This window comes from Dermacentor andersoni, chromosome 1 (assembly GCF_023375885.2).
Source record: "Dermacentor andersoni chromosome 1, qqDerAnde1_hic_scaffold, whole genome shotgun sequence".
Classification (NCBI taxonomy): Eukaryota; Metazoa; Arthropoda; class Arachnida; order Ixodida; family Ixodidae; genus Dermacentor; species Dermacentor andersoni.
This window is the reverse complement of record NC_092814.1, coordinates 133972989-133989380: the sequence shown is the minus strand read 5'-3', so window position 1 is coordinate 133989380 and position 16392 is coordinate 133972989. Positions and strand designations below refer to the sequence as shown.

The 16392-nt window shown below is 45.9% G+C and overlaps 1 protein-coding gene across 2 annotated transcripts in view; it reads right to left on the bottom strand.

Moving 5' to 3' along the window:
- Nucleotides 1-16392, bottom strand: part of LOC126544261 (alpha-(1,3)-fucosyltransferase C) — a 125906-nt gene that overhangs the window by 51474 nt on the left and 58040 nt on the right. The window contains exon 1 of one of the 2 annotated variants that reach the window (XM_050191518.2): nt 10607-10780. The exons of the other annotated variant lie outside the window; for it this stretch is intronic. The gene's annotated coding sequence lies outside the window, so the exon portion shown is untranslated. Of the gene's footprint in view, nt 1-10606; nt 10781-16392 lie in introns of those variants that run through there. 2 annotated transcript variants of the gene reach the window in all.

Below are 16392 nucleotides of genomic sequence, written 5' to 3'. Positions count from 1 at the left end.
ACGTGCCTGGTGCTCAGGCTATCTGCGACTGCGTGAAAGCAGGACTTCTTAATTGCCTGTTCGGTAACCGATTTAGCTATTCCTCTTTTAATAACCTTTGAATGGCTCGAGTCGTAGCGTAAGATTTTTTTTTCTTCTCTCGTTTTATATGACAACATGTGTGGCCATGTCCTAGACTTATTTTTAGTTCCAGGAATTGTATTCTCAAATCTTTTGGTGGTTCGTGCGTGAAAAAGAGGCCGCTGTGCGCCTCCTGGAACATGTTTAACACTTCCTTGGCAATAATAGCGCTAAGTTTGCTATACTTGGTGCATACAAGATAATCCCCTACGTATCGGAAACACCGGATTACACTAGCGACCTTGAGCATTTCTGTCAGTCGTCTGTCTCCTGCCGCAAACTATAAATGTGACAACACAGGACCTATATAAGCACGATCCAATAGCGATTCCTTCTTTCTAGACGAGAATACCACCCTCATATTCGATAGACGCATTTTTTCCATCGTTTTTCCATCGACGTCAGAGAACTGTATTATAGCATACCGAAGGAAATTGCATTGAAGAGGGTTAAAGAATGCGTCGACTGATACGTACGGATGGGCAAAATTTCAAGACGTTTGCAAATGTTCTGTGGGCAATTTTTTGTGCCTCCTGAGAACGTAGCTAAACTCCGTTTATCAAATGCGAGAGGAATAATTTTCGTCCAGAAAGAAGGAATTGCTATTGGATCATGCTTATCCCTTTTGTAAAACCCAGTACCCAGTATCCAGTGCGCCGGATTATGGGCCCAGTGCAGCGCGCTGGATGGTGGGGCGCTGGGCAGGCGCGGCGTACTGGGAGGCGCTGACTACTGGTGCGAAAAACAGCTCTAGCGCGTTAAATACGTGGTGCCTGGACACCGCATATATTTCTTTTAAATACAGAGAGCAACAGAGAGCGTTTTAGTGCAATAAAAAAGAAAGAAGAAAAAAACAAAGGTGCGCCTACCAGGATTTGGTCGTCCGACCTGCAGATCCCGAGCCCGGTACTTTACCGCTACGTCACGCCAGCAGATGAACTTGAACGGATAATTAGCCATGTCAAAATCGAGAAGCAGTTTTAGTTTCGCAGAGATACACAGACATGGTAGATGCGCTATCGCCCAGCAACTAAAGCTCCCGCCTGTACTACAAAGAAAAATTTGCTGCCCGTATTCAGTAGCATGCTCGGAAGTACCACAACATCGATTTTCACTTGCGATTGGTATTTTAACTTCGAAAGACAGTTCTAAATGAACCGCCACCCCGGGATGCTATATGGGCTGTTACTGCCGATTTCGATAGCCGTTTCTTGTTCTTCACGCGAGGGATATGCAACGTTTTCTTAGTTCAGTGATGTCTTTCAGTCAACACGTCTGTCTAGGCATATATCTTCGTCAGAGAAGCGCAGGTTAGTGCTGGGAGCCTTCGGCGACAGCACATTTTTCTATTCTATTTCTTCTTGTGACACCCTTGCCTTTTATTGCTTCCCTGTCTTCTCTGGACGACTTGCAGCGCTTCTACTGCGTTCTTGATTTTATTATAACACCAGGTGCGCAATTTTCTTTTTTCCTCTTCGCCGGAAATCTTGCTTCTCTAATGCATTTTTGTCACTAGGATACATCGAATTTCACCGTAATCGCAACCCTTTGGCGTCGTTCTAATTTCCTGTTCAATGCTTGCCACCGTTCTTGCTATTTATTGGTCGCTTAAATTTAATGTGGTGCGTTATCCCCGTGCTTCCGCTTGTTCTTAACGGTCAGGTGGTTCAGGTACGTTTATGGTCATTCTATGTAAGCTTCTAGTTGTGTATAAATGTATTATTTTACCCAATTTATTGCATATCTCTTTGAAAATTGAGCGGCATCTATAGAAGAATGCCTGTTCCCGGAATCATATATGATTTTGTGGTCACATATAGACTCCATACTGGCAATCACCAGAATATGTTAGTCAATGATATCAAGCAGGTGTTTCTCGTTAGAGTCCACTCATCCATCGAGGTCGTCAATCACGGTATTCATATGTCCTGGAAATGCAATTCGCCGCATTTCTTCGATCTATTTAACCCTTCCTAGCTAGTGCTTTTTTTTTCTTTTTTTCGGAGGTGGCACACTTCCATAGTCGTTTTTTTTTCCTCGGTTATTATAAAACGAATACAACGGTTTAGTTCTGGGTATGCAAAAGGAGGAAAATGACACAGACAACGGCACATGCTATTCTGGTATAGTCCTCACATCACTATCTGACGTCACAGACATGGCGGGACAAAAATGGGAGAGCACACGGGTACGTCAGTGACACTGAAAGGATTAATATCTTCGTGCATGCAATGCACCAACACTTGGTTTTCTGGTCTGCAATTATTGCCTCTCAACAAGTGGTTGCCTACTACGCAGAGATGTTCCTTATAAGTGAGCTTCGTCCTCCTCAAGTTCGACTTTTGAGAAATGAGCATGCTTACTATGTCAACTCTTTTTTTTTTTCACCTTTTGCCCCGTTTAACAGCCGTCCGAAATATAGCCTATACGATGTATGGCGGCTACTCTAAATATCTCAGATGAGTTTAAGAGCCAAAACATTAAACTGCTCCTTATTTAGCTATATAGAATTATACAATTAATATATAGAATTATGCGTGATTTTCGGGGCGTAATAAAATGTGACTGCCTCCAAATTTTCAAGATAAACAGCTGCCCCAAGGTTCTAATAAGAACGTTGAGCAACAAAATTTTGTTGGTCATCTGAATTTTACGTTATTCGCGACAGAGTATGTCCACGTCCCCTTGTGCTGCGTTCGCTACGATCAGAGCCTTCTTATAGAAAAAAATATCTGTGTTGTCCCAGAACAAAAAAGAAGCAAAAACAAAAAAAGCCTGTGCGTTAACTTCCACAAGTGATCACCAATAAAACTGCCGCGTGCCCAACTTGGCGATATTTATTGATGCGAAAGCGTCAAATAGCGCATTTGAGCGAGAAGCTCCGGCAATATCACGCCAGGTATTGCGTGAGGGGAGAAGGGGTCGCCGCGACGCCACGTCAAGCTCGCTCTCGCAAGCATGTGTTATCCGCGCAAGCTCTTCGCCTGCCTTCTGATTGCGCCTCCGTAATGGCTATAAAGAAAGTAATGTATAAAAAGACACTATAAATTCGAAAGGATGAGCGTTGGCGGTCGGTAGTCAGTTTCGAACATACAACCTGACGCGCAAAAGCCAAGTGTCTTACCCACTGAGCTAAACCAACGCCTCGCAGATAGCAGACCTGTGCAGTCTGCTTTAGGACGTCATGCTACTTGGACTGAAATTTCCATTGCCGAGCCTGGGCTGACGAAAGCGGTGACGTCAAAATCATCGCGGCTTACTCGGGAGCGTCCCCATTAGATTCTATGGCAGTCGGGCAAGGTAGCATGACGTCACAGTCTGAAGTGCACCGGCCTTGTGCCATCTAGGAGACGTTGGCCAATCATCTCAACATGCTCGCTTGCCCGCGAGAAGTTCATAACTCGAAGGACCGCTCAGCGGCGTTCAAATGGGCATTAATTCTTTCGCTTTCACAACTCAGTAAGAAGTTCTTAGGTGACCTCGGATTTGTTTTGTTTTCTTTTAGTATCGGCAAGTTGACCATGCGGCACTTTAATTCGTCATTCCATGCACGTGCAAATATTATATGTACTTCTAGAAAATAATTTTTTTGTAAGTTGTCCCCAGTGTTAAAGGCATAAATTAACGTGTGATAAGCCATGTAGTTCTTTTTTTAGGTGCTTTTATCGCGGAAATGTGAGGTGCTGGTTTCAGATTTCAACGCCTGAAATAATATATGTGCAACCAAGGCCGACGATTATCTACGGTGGAACCATGAATATAGTGGCGGCTGACAGCGAGAGGAGAAAAACAAAACGAAAGGAAAGGAACCCTGGTGGGCTGCTTAACAATGCGTGGTCAAGCACCTATAACTTACTCTCGCGGAGTAGTAAAAAAGTTCAGGTCAATTTTGTACACTTTGTTTGTTTGTTTGTTTGTTTGTTTGTTTGTTTCTTTAAGTACTTACGGAAATAAAGATGGGAGTCATTTTACGAATGTAACGCAGTAAAGTGGTAAATGAGCTGTAAGATAAGCCAGGCCATCTTTTTTTATCTTTTCTAGAGCTTCCGCTCGAGTCTCGCGAGCTTTGTGAGAGTAAGCTGCGATTCGTACTTCAAGGTCCAAAATGCTGGCTCTCCTGTAATGGAGAGTAGATGTAAGCAAGAAATGGCTACCAGCAAAGCACATTGGTTGGAGATAATACTAGCCATAATCTTAAAATGGGTGTAGTGCATGTTGCGCAACGGCACATCACACCCCACCGCACCACACCATACTGTGCACTGGTCCATATGGACGCAATTGTTTCCTGTCACAGGCAGTCAGAGGAAACAATTCCGTCCATATGACACCTTTTGCTGTCTGTGGTGCAGCCTCCTTCAACCGCTTTTCTTCCAATAGTGCAGCGCGTTCAGCATCTGTCGCTACTTTTTCTTCTTGTCGTGTCGAAGTGGTCGGCTGCAAATGTGCGGTCTTAGGTAGATGACCGAGGTCCGTGGTGGTGTTGTCACCTTCGTGAACGGCCGCATAATCCTGGCGTTGTCGGCACAGTCGAGCAGTCTTCTTCTTTGGCATATAATTCGCTAAGCGATTCGTTTCCAGAAAACGTTTCCTACCTCTCCTTTCATTTGGCTGCATTGCTCTGGATAAGCATTTGTGACGGCGACCTCATTGAAATGAAGAACGATGCAGAAGCGTATGCGGTCACGACGCGACGCAGGCCTGAAAGCTTAATGAGCCGAAATGAACCTGTTTTGGACTGAACCTCGTTGCAAGTCTCGTCTCGGCCGAACAACCATCCGCGGCGCGCCGGACGCTGCCGACCTGGTCACGCAGCGTGGCATCATCTCTCGAGGCGGCACAAAACCCACGCCGCGGAACTCACGGACCACTGACGTTCAAAAGAACACAGGCAACTTTGTCTCAGCGCCAAAAGATGACAAAGAAGAGTATGGTGCCCTGTATCTACCTTTTGAACGTCGCTATTGAACATGCCAAATAAAACTTCAGCGTGATAGAAGTTACAGCTTGAATGACATTGTGAACAAACATTAGGCAGAACTCGGAATCAATATTTTGGTAACTTGTTTGGGCAGTAACTAGCGTATGTAATACGGTTCTCAACCAAGGGTTGGGGGCCAGAGACTGCATTTTTCTAAAGGGGCCCTGAACGACTTTTTATCAAAGTGGAGAAAGGCATTTGAAGTGTAAAGAGGCTATTTCAGAAATGCTTTGCCGCAAAAAGCACTTCAATGCGTTCAGCAGAAGTGGAGTTATTGGCAATCAAACACGGCCTCCACTGTGCTCCCGTTCCTACTTCAATGCCCTGCACTGGGAAGGCTACGGCGCAGTTGGGCGTGCCTACAACGCTCTGCCTTCTAAATGTCACCGTGGCGCGCAGTTCAAATTTCATTTTGGATGTTAGCGTAGATGCCACGACTTCCGCCTTTGGTGCCTACGACGCGCTAAACATAAGCCAAACGCGGTTGTCCTCAGCGAGCCGCAGTACGCTTAGCCAGTGGGCTCGCGGCGGCACCTCGCGGCGGTCGCGGTATCTGCGCCATGTAACCGACTGCAGCTTGAGTCACTTATCGGCCAATAGCAGCCGTCTAATGTAATGACGAAATAAATCGTCCGATGACGAAAAAAGATGGAGGTCGCTTAAGCTTCGCCTTTAAGAGTGGAACGCGATAGCATTCAAAGATTCCTGACTGCTTTTCACGCTTCCCGGCAGCTGGAGCGTATGTAACCGTAATGTTTACCAGGAAACGCTGGCCGCGAACGCTATGCACGAAGGCGGGCTTTCTAGTATAAACGCGGCCTCTTGCGTGGGCCACGATGCGGCGGAGGCTAGCGCCATCTGGAGGTATTGCAAGGAAACAGGCGCGCCGCTCCGTGGCCCCCGAGATACTCACGCGCCAGTGCGCGCAAATGGCGGACGCCGTGACCGGTCTATGAATGGTAGAAACGCTGGAAAATGGCAGAATTATTAGAATTAACAGAATTATGTTTTCTCGTACATTCAAATTACATGACATAAAAATTGTTACAGCGCAATCACATGCAACCACAAGTAAGAAGGACGGGACACAAGCGCTGACTGTCAACTAAATTTTATTGATGGAAAACGGATACCTTATATAAGGGGAAAGGCCGAAGTGAAGGGGGAAGGGAGTGATACAATCGGGGGAAAATGACAATGCGCATTATGTCAAGTATGCACCAACTCGCCCAGAAAGAAGTTTTATTGATTCAAATTACAATTCGAGAGCTTTCATGTCTGTAGGTTGTGTGTAAGTCGTACTTTACGATTAGCTTGAGAAATTCAATTAGTTCAGTAGCTTCCTTGAGCCACATGGAGGGCCTGGGTATGGCTGGTTCGAAAATCATTATGCCGAAACGACTTCCGACGCTGACCGCGCGACGCCGAAGCCGCATATTCTGCGACACGGGGCCCTTAACGTAATAAAGCGTGCAGAAGACAGTGAGGACAGGGTTTTCTGTTGAGAAGCGAACGTTTCAGATAAAGATGACTGCGCGATCCCCTTGCGAGCTCCACGCACAGTGTATGACATCAAAACTTCGCTGAGATGTTCACAGCACCGTATGCTACCCGCGGACTACGTCATTTCATCAATCCCGAGGGGTGGTTCAGGGCCCCTTTAAGTTTTGACTGGTTGCCCGGATGACCTCGCTTTGTTCTTGCAACGATGTGCTAGTTTCGTTCTCGCTCCGTTCTCGTCTTGAGTGCCCGGATAACGGCTCTGGGTTTCCCCTCGAGCTCTCTTGCAGGTCGCCGACACCGGGAGCTAAAAGCATTGCATGCTTAAAACATAGTGTCTTCTTTCACAAGTAACGCCAGTGTTAAGTTTGACAAATAGGTCATTATAAAGCAGCGCAGTACAATAGACACAGTGAAGTAAAAACTACAACATGCCCGACTGTGTAGAGTTGTGCTACTTCATAATTTATTCAGAGCAGGCAACGAGTGAAACGCGATGATTCAAGCGCGTGGCCTTCACTATACACTGCACCATGATCTGACTGTGTGATGAGAGGAATTAAAGTTAGCTGAACGACAAAAAGTATGAGGCCAAATAGGCTCTTCACGTGTCCTTAACGTTGCACGAAACATGCAGGTTTCACAACAGCACAAAATATTCTACTTCGGCGAAGGCTACCCACTCGAATGCACATTAACCAACCACGCGCAATGCATGGACTCCGAGGAGAGGCGCTCCTCGCGACACTTACGTGCAGTGCATGCGTTGTTTGCGCCTGTGATTTCCTGGCGCTAGAATTGTTGAGGGGAAAAATCTGCTTTTTTGGGTTGTTTACAAACATCACAAGTGGTGAAAAATTGTTCGGCTACTATATAGCTCGAGTCAAACATAATGAGAATATTAGTGGGTGCGCCATTTAACTGCCCTCTAATCATCAGTGTTTCAACTCGTAAACCGAACATCTCTTACGCCTGCATAGGACAAGAACATAGAATAGAACACAGAACAAAATTGCTGTTGCACGGATACGAACAGCGAAGTGGATTTATTTTTATTTTTATCCGTGTCTCCGTGAAGATGAAAACAGCGGAACACGCTGCACAATGCTCCTACGGGCATGGTTAAACAAAAATAGGCTCAATATAATAAACGTAATGGCGCAACATGATGCGTCATGAGCAAGCCGTGGCAAACGCAAATGGAAGACCACGTGACTGCAGCGTCAGGGCGCGCGGTATAAAACGAGCTGCTGATAATAAATCGTTATGATATCGGCACGAACACGAAATAGCCCAACCACAGAAAATAAAAGACGAAAACAAAACGAATTTCCCCATATGTCCGTACACGTTAAATAATGCTTGCAGATTCATTGTTCGAAATAAAGTGTTGCACTACGTACGCACATTAATCCCTTGTAACAGTATCGCGACTGAAGTTTCTGAACCGTCGTGAGTCGAGCAAATTGCGCCTACTTTTCGAAAAAAACGAGTTATCTCTGTGCCATTCATGCAAAATGGGATTTGAATTTCTTGGTCTTTCATTTGTCATTGTAAAGGACAGTCTTCAACAAGAGAAAAGAAATCGCTATGTTATTTCATTATCTGCGCCTGGCACTCTACATCCAAGATAATAGTGTAAAGTAGAGCCCTGCACGGGTCCTGGCCGACCCGAAAGGCCGGGCCGGGCTGGACTCGGGCCCGCTCATTAAAGGACCTAAGTCGGGCCATCAAACACACACCATCATGCATTGCATGGTTCAAGGCATTCTGTGCCAAGCTGAACGGGCTCGTGCAAAGTGCTGGCTCTCAGCACTTTGCACGGAAATAGCAAATAGAAAAACAAATGAAGATCTAATTGTTTTTCTTTTCCACAAGAACTAACATTGTTTCCGCGTACGTAAAAATAAATTAGACAAAAAACCGCTCTTCAAACCACTTCCCTGTTACCACTTTTGTGATTGCACTATTACAACTCTCGATACCATTATGTTATTTTAGCGCAAGGGGTGTCTCTTTCTACTTGCGAGTTTATTTTATGCTGTATGCTCGTGAATTCGCCTGTTTGTATATATATACGTATACATGTTGCATGCTAAATGACCTTATAAGACCAAATCGTACGATCAAGGTAAATTGGAAGAGAGGGAGAGAGAGAAAGGCAAAGGAAAGACAGGGAGGTTGACCAGAGATTATCTCCGGTTGGCTACCCTGTACTGGGGGAGGGGCAAGGGGATGCGATAGAGGAGAGAGAGAAGGATTTTTTAAAAAATAAAAAAGAAGAAAAAAACTACACACTCACGCACGTACACACAAACTGTTTCTGTGCGCACTGCCACGCAGCCCGCAAAGGCGTTCCTAGTGTTATGCAGTGTCACCGTACAATCCTGCGTCGCACAGTGAAGTCGCAATCTGTCAGAAAGTCCAGTGTCTTTTAAATACCACACCAGCGCCTTCATAGCCGATCGCGTGAAAAATAACAGCACAGGGAATGGGCCAGATCACTGATGTTCACACGGGAGAAACAAAGGTTTCGGTCTTTTATTGTTTATACACTGCAGCTGCTCAGACCCCGAGAAGGTGTGGCTGACACATGTTAGACAATCTGTCAGTAAAAAGAAATATATATATATATATATATATATATATATATATATATATATATATATATATATATATATATATATATATATATATATATATATATATATATACTTACAAGGCGGGCCTGGTCATGCACACGCGGGCTCAGGCTGAACTTAGTACTGAACGCCTGGGGCCGGGCCAAGCCCGGGCTAGGCTCAGTCATGTACGCCCAAGGCAGGGCCGGGCGCGGGCTTGGTATCACGGGCTCCGGCTAGGCCCGTGGTATCAAGCCCGTGCAGTGCTCTAGTGGAAAGCCACGGACGATCACGGCTGGCACCGAAGAACGAAAATTTGGTGCTTGCGCCACTAAAATTCATTGTCACTCAAATCAAATAATGAAAATATTTATACTCGTGAAGTTATCTGCTTATGAAGCACGCAATCTTCTAATTGTGCTGCGAGAACAATTCCAGCAGCACACGAAACTCCCTTATAAAACTTGTGCTTCACCCGACTTCGTATTGTCGTTTTATTATGTCAATTACAGATTTTTTAGTTCCCGTATGAAGCTTACTAGAGCAAAACGTCACTGACAACTATATTTTTACAAAATTGTAGACTGATAATTGTACAGAAGCAAAGCCTTCAAGATATTTCTGAAAATAGAGTAGCTTAAATATGTTACCTTTATTTCATGTCGCAGCGGTGGTCATCATTAAATGTGCAATATTAAATTACTACTCATTTAGTTCAGAAATTATCACTAAAGCTGTCTAATTATTTACTTTAGGTAACAAGTAGCGTTTCTTTTTTTAAATGAAGCTTGTCAGTGCGCAAGTCATGTCTGCTTACTAGGCTCCCGAAACTGGTTCCTGTTTCGCGACATCAGTGTACCAGTTTCGAGGCATCACTCTGCAAACTTGCCCCCCCATTGCACTAGCGTTCCATTTGTTACATCCCCAGAAGGCCCTCCATACGCGTTGCGGGCGTTTTGACCTTAGACAGTTTTGGATGAGCGTCGTTTGCGCCCCACTCCGATAACATTTCAAGAACTTATAAGCACCGGCGATAACTGTCCTGGTTTCACACTTTTGATAAGCGCGTAACAGCGCGTCTCTCAGGGACGCAAGCGACGTTTTAGTTTCAGTTTATTGTTCATTCAAGATGCATATTTGGTTGTTAGTAGTATAAAGGCGTTCATTCAGCTTGGCTTCAAAAGGACGTAAGCGTACGCACCGTCATGCTCCGCTCAATCGGCTCTGCAGCGGAGCGAGAGTGCGCGCAATATAGCGTTCCCGCTGAGCGGCTGTGTGCACACCGTTAGGATACACTGGTCTCGGCGAAAGGAACTGGAAACATTTCAGCTAAAGCTCTCTATTTCTTCTCGTATATATATATACGGCCGGGAACGTCACTTACCCAAGTTTATGGCACTATCGCACTTCTCTTGGCTGCGGTGCTTCTTATGGTCCCGCCGGAACTGTACACGGCTTCAAATCGCGTGAAGTTGACACATAACGCTCCGCAGCAAGGCAAAGGCGCGTCCCTTCTCCAAGGCAGGCGGCCACACTATACAGCGGAGACGGCTGCCGCCACATTTCGCACCGCTTGCGGCTACTTCCCTTTTACGGCACCGAGAAGACAAGCGAGGGGAAATTGTAGGGGCACCGTGCACAACAATGAGACAGATGGCAACCGGTTCTGAAGGCCGCTAAGCAAGCCACCTTTACGTAGCCTCTGTCAGCGGCTGTTGCTGCCGCAAGAAATTCAAGTAGCGGATATGGTAAATTATGCATCTAACCAGCCCCTCGCATTTTTCGTCTTCGGCGTAATATAGTTATACAACATATTTACTCGCAGATACATCCAAGTCAGTGAGAAAACCCCCGTGTTCTTTCGACGTGTCCTGAAATATTAAAAAAAAATATTTGTTCCGCAGCAGCACTTTTCCAAGGGTGGCTAGAACGCGGGCGATTAGTAACAAAATTATATACTAGTTTATTCTGATGAAGGCCGTACCACGGCCGAAGCTTTGGCTAGTAAACATACTTCAAAAAATGAGCCCCTTCTTTAAGCACATATGTGCGTGCGCGCGCGCGTTTTGCGCGCGCGCGTGCGTGCGTGTGTGTGTGCGTATGTGTGCGTGCGTGCGTGCGTGTGCGTGCGTGCGTGTGCGTGCTTGCATATGCGTGTGCGTGTGTGCGTGCCTGCGTGTGCGTGCGCGTCTGTGCGCGTCCGTGCGCGCGTGTGTATGTGCGTGCGTGCGTGCGCGTGTGCGTGTGTTTGTGTGCGTGTGTGTATGTGTGCGTGCGTGTGAGCGTGCGTGCGTGTGTGCGTATGTGTGCGTGCGTGTGCGTGCTTGCATATGCGTGTGCGTGTGTGCGTGCCTGCGTGTGCGTGCGCGTCTGTGCGCGTCCGTGCGCGCGTGTGTATGTGCGTGCGTGCGTGCGCGTGTGCGTGTGTTTGTGTGCGTGTGTGTATGTTTGCGTGCGTGTGAGCGTGCGTGCGTGTGTGCGCGTGTGTATGTGCGTGCGTGCGCGTGTGTGCACGCGTCTGTGTGTGTGTGCGTGTGCGTGTGTGTGTGTGTGTGTGTGTGTGTGTGTGTGCGCGTGTGCGTGTGTTTGTGTGCGTGTGTGTATGTTTGCGTGCGTGTGAGCGTGCGTGCGTGTGTGCGCGTGTGTATGTGCGTGCGTGCGCGTGTGTGTGTGTGTGTGTGTGTGTGTGTGTGTGTGTGTGTGTGTGTGTGTGTGTGTGTGTGTGTGTGTGTGTGTGTGTGTGTGTGTGTGTGTGTGTGTGCGTGCCTGCGTGCCTGCGTGTGCGTGCGCGTCTGTGCGCGTCCGTGCGCGCGTGTGTATGTGCGTGCGTGCGTGCGCGTGTGTTTGTGTGCGTGTGTGTATGTTTGCGTGCGTGTGAGCGTGCGTGCGTGTGTGCGCGTGTGTATGTGCGTGCGTGCGTGCGCGCGCGTGTGTGCGTGTGCGTGTGCGTGTGCGTGTGCGTGTGTGTGTGTGTGTGTGTGTGTGTGTGTGTGTGTGTGTGTGTGTGTGTGTGAACAAATAATGAAGCTGGTGTTGGGCTGCCAAGCACGAAGTCGCGGGATCAAATCCTGGCCACGGCGGGCGCATTTCGATGGGGGCGAAATGTGAAAACTCCCGTGTACTTAGATTTCTTTCCCGAAATTTGACGGCGCATATCTCGTAAATGGTGTCATCCACATAATTCCTTTCAAGTGGATATGCCACACCGTCCCAGCTGCAAGAATTTGTGAATTGCAATGTGTGCCATAAGGTACTTAGTTAAGAACGTAATTAGCGATATTTTGTTATTAATTTGATTATGCATTTCAATTTTTTATGCAAATGATGTCCACTTCGAGTAACTAGCTAATGGACTAGAATTGTGTTATCTGCATCTACTGTGCTACTGCCCATCTTTCGAAAACGAAAGACATGACCTCTGCACAGCTCTCAATCAGCTAGATAGAACACCGTTCACCTTGAACAAGATGTTGGGACCATGGCCTCGCATATCGCAGCTACAGAAAGCCACAAAAGCGTTGCTGCGATTTTTGAAAGCTACCGGATTGAGTCACCGTCTGTGATCCGGACTGAGTGACCGAACGATATCCCCAGTGGACTTTCTCTTCTTTTAATCTTTCCGTCCCCTTTTCCCTTTCCCGAGTGTAGGGTAGCCAACCGGGCTCAGTCCTGGTTAACTTCCCTTCCTTTCATTTATCATTTTCTCTCTCTCTCTCTCTCTCTCTGCCACAAGAAATTTTTAAAAGAATTTGAAATTGTTCGCTGAACCCTGTATATATGTATAAGGGAAAAATTGCAAACAACGAAATGTGCTCCACTCCACCCTTTCTATTGGGAGGAGTGGAACATCACGTTGGAGGAATGGGACATGTTACATATTGCCCTAAAATTCGTCTAGTCGATCTTATACGTGGTCAGATCGACACTGAGTACAGACAAGAACCTAGGTGTCTTTTATTTACCCCTGCCACTTATGGCTGTGACAGCTTTGACACGATGCATTTTCTTCACACCGCACATACGCCCGCATGAGCAGAAAAAAAGAGAATGTTTATGTTTCTGCTGTTACTTTCATGATCTTCACAACTTATACTGATACCATCAGTGCTCTTGAACTTCTCCTTAAAGGCGATGACTGATATTTTATTTCATAATCGCGCAAGAATAATCGTATAAAAAGTAGTTTTTTTTTTTTCAGACTACACTGAGCTCCTGGAAACTCGAGTGCTGGCAAACTGCGGCTTGTTGTCAGTCAGTGTTAAATTATTTTCTCTAGGTCCGTTTCACCCGGCGTCAAGGAAGTGAACTTGTCCCTCGTTCTGCTAGCTGTCTCTTGAGCATTACTTTTTTCCTATGCTTTTCATCGCTGTGATTCTTGGACAGTTCGTTTATCGCGCACTACGCGTGCTTAAATGTCCTAATTGTATTCTAAAAAGCAATTATCAGAAAGGCGTAAACACGCAAGAGTAAATAGCCAGCTATAGAGCGTAAGGCTGCAATTAAACCAAAGACAAAAGCATGCACCGAAGTCAGGGGGGTTTGTCACACTCCGTCCTCCATCGTGCTGTTCCATTCCTCCCACGGGCACAGGACAGAGCAAAATCACTTTTCACATGGAATGGTCATTTTGAATAACTGTCAGTTTGGCGTGATGGTAAACGTTCACGATGGAAAAGCGCTGCTAAAACGGAGACTTAAGAACACAGGACATAGCGCTACTAGCAACTGTAAATTTTATTTAGGAAAGGAGTTTTTGTATACAGAATGAATACACGTCAGCTCTAAGCGTCTGCCTGATCTGAACCCATTCTGTACTTACGCCATTATATAATTTTTGTCTACCCGCTTTGACAGTTCTTATTTTACGGCTTGTCATTTGTTATTTTAACTGGCCTGTACGAGCTCGTCTGTAAGTTGTAAACTAATATATCGTATTAGACGTGCAATGACAAAAGAGGTATTTGAAGACGATGTGCTCATTCTGACAGCCTTGGGCCCACAGATATAATCCAACAAGAGAATTTCGCAGCGAGAGATATGAAACTCTCCTGTCGGATATTTCTGGGCGCCCAAGGCTGCCAGGATGATTACATAGTTTTCAAATACATCATTTGTCATTGCACGTCTAATTAGAGCTCCGTTGTCGTCCTCTATAAAATTTTGTAAGGCCCTAATGGTAAAGGTGTTACCAGTGTGAAAAGAAAACACCCTTAAAGCTTTAAACATTTTTACAGTGTGGAAGGATATAAAGTTCCTCAAAAATTTAAGACCTCCTGGTACCGCGCCTCTAACCTGGCAAATCTCCTCTAGAGCTCACATCATACTCCCGATAACGCTGGGTAGCCACGTAGAGAAGGAAATGGAACAATTGATACTCGCAAAGCTTGAGTGGTACCTGCTAACCCTAGAAAGCTTGCCCAGCTGATTTTCGATCTCACCGTTGCTTTATTGACAATTAAATCAATCTGGTTACTTGCGTTCAACATTAAAAGAACAAAATACGTCTAAACGTTTATCCGTCGCTGTGTTTATTTACTTAAAAATAGCGTATGACAATGTTGCTCATCACACCATACTTAATGCTTTTGAATCGGTTGGTCGAGTACATCGCTGCACTTGCAGTTACTTACATATGAGGCCATTATGCACACCGAAGACGGCCTGACCTTTCAACACTACACGTGCCGCGAATTTTTAAAAGTAAGGTAGAAGACCTCACACTATTCTACCTTATATTTGTTACTCACATAGAAAACCTAACCAGTGCTGCCAAGTCATCAATGTACGCCGATGACATATTCGCGTGTACACTCTGTGTAAAACGTCCTCAAATACATGCAAGACTACAGAAAGCTGTGACTTCAATGTGGACATATTTTTGCGAATGAAGCAAAATCTCGTAAGACAAATGTGCGCTGGCGTCGTTTATCCGGGAACCAATAACTTTGTACGTCATATTCATCAATGGACAAAACGTATTTTACGCCAACACGCTCAGATTCTTAGAAGTTACCATCGATAGAGACGCCTGCTTCCCCGTGTGAAGGCCCATGTGAGGAAAAACGTGAGGCCCTTCTTTACACTCAATGTTGCAGCTTAACTGGACGCTGTTTCTCAGGTATCCACTGTACCAGATGTTTCTGCGATGACTTTAACCAATTATTAAAAATTAATGGCAGGTAGCATAATCTTAATCCTTGAGCTGGAATGCTCAAATAAAGCGCTTAAAATATGTTTCATATCTGAGATCTTGCTCTAAAGTGTCCATGAATAAAAGCGACCCAAATTTTCACTTTATTAAGTGTCGGGAGGACTCTAAATATTTCATTGCAGAAACAAAAGTTTGTCCAATTATTCTGCTTTAAGCATGTATTCTGCTCTTTAAAAAAATGTAACCATTTGCGCCAATTATTTTTTTGCTACTTGCGCTTGTGGATTTTATTACGAAGAATACTTTGGGCAACTGAAGATAGTCTAAGGAATTTTCTGTGAGCCTTCCACTATTCAATCAGGTGCCCACTTTTTTCAACGCCATCGCAATGAAATATCTAACTCCATTCTGTCTTGCAAATATCTGTATGGCGCTGTTCCCTGTCCCCATCTCTTGCGTATTCTGCCCCTGAGACCGCGATAAATATGAGTAATATCTCGTCGTTTTGTTCCGTCTCTGTGACGCCTCGAATCCTTCACCGCACCCCTCACCCGGCTAATGCGCTTTTCCTTGTTGTGCGACGGTGCGCTGTCTCTCGTCTCGCCATCTGCATTAGAACGTCGGGTCGTCTATTTTTCATCTGAGAGCGAAGCTCGCCTCGAGGAAATCGAGGTCTTAATAACCCAGGAACTACGTTTACCACGTACAGCTTCCTGGAGTCACGGATATTGGAAGTACCGTCTTGGCAGAGACCGGTGAGCGCCGCTAACGTGCACTAATCGGTGCATGGAGGTACCGCTGCTGTGTCGTGGCCTGCATGCTCCTGCTTACCCGCAAGCCGACAGATCTCCCTTACCCAAAATTGTGTAAAGGCAGCAATTTTTAAAGCCGACAGTCTTGCGCAGTTACAAAGACTATGACTGGACTTATTACAGGCCCGACTGAAGCCCTAGCCCGACATGAATCCGAAGCTCCCAGGCTCGAGCCCGACCCGGGCTCGAAACGTGTTTACTACCCGG